Source organism: Arachis ipaensis, chromosome B07, assembly GCF_000816755.2.
Source record: "Arachis ipaensis cultivar K30076 chromosome B07, Araip1.1, whole genome shotgun sequence".
NCBI lineage: Eukaryota > Viridiplantae > Streptophyta > Magnoliopsida > Fabales > Fabaceae > Arachis > Arachis ipaensis.
In genome coordinates, this window is record NC_029791.2 from 39754469 (window position 1) to 39755335 (window position 867).

Sequence of the window (867 nt, forward strand, 5' to 3'; positions counted from 1 at the left end):
TATAATAATAACTATAATAACAACAATAAACAAATAAAATTATTTATGAATAAAATAGACACATACTTACACATTGTGGTTTATGTAGATGTGCAATAATATGTTCCTAATAAAAAATCTTGAACCATTTTAATAAAATTAATATTACACCCAAAAAAATTACACCCTTCCTACATACGAATTTGATATCTCTACCCTCATCTCTATCTCAATATGTAACATTTTTTTGGAACAGAAACTTATTATATAAACTTAGGGATAAGTACGGTTTTGGTCCCTAAGATTTAGGATCAAAATCAAATTCGTCCCGAATGTTATTTTGGGTTTAAAATCATCTTCAACGTTTCATTTGGTATTAAAATTGTCCTTTTGACTTTTTACGGACAAAAATACCCTCCACCACCACCACTTTTACCACCACGACCACCTCCCTTACTCCCACCAAATACCAATAATCATATTCAAGAACACAATATTTAACACCAATAATAACACATTATTCAAATTCAGAAACAACAACATCAAATTCAATAACAAAATCAACACAGAAGCACGATCAGAATCAGAAGCACAACAACAATGAAATCAGAAAAATAACAAATCAAAATTAGAATTAGAAGCAGAAGCAGAAGTGAAATCGGAAGCAGAAACAGAAGCAGAATCGGCAAGGTGTAGCGGCGAGGACGCGAAGTGGTGGCAAGGTCAGTAGCAGCGGTGGCAGTGGCGGAGCTTGCGTCTCCTCTCTCCCTCGTGAGCTGTCTCTCCCTCTAGTTCTGATTCTCGACGACGACGACGGCTCCAAGCTTCGCCAGTGCCATCCCCATTTCCCCCTTTTCTTTTTTCCCTTTATCTTCCTTTCCCCTATTC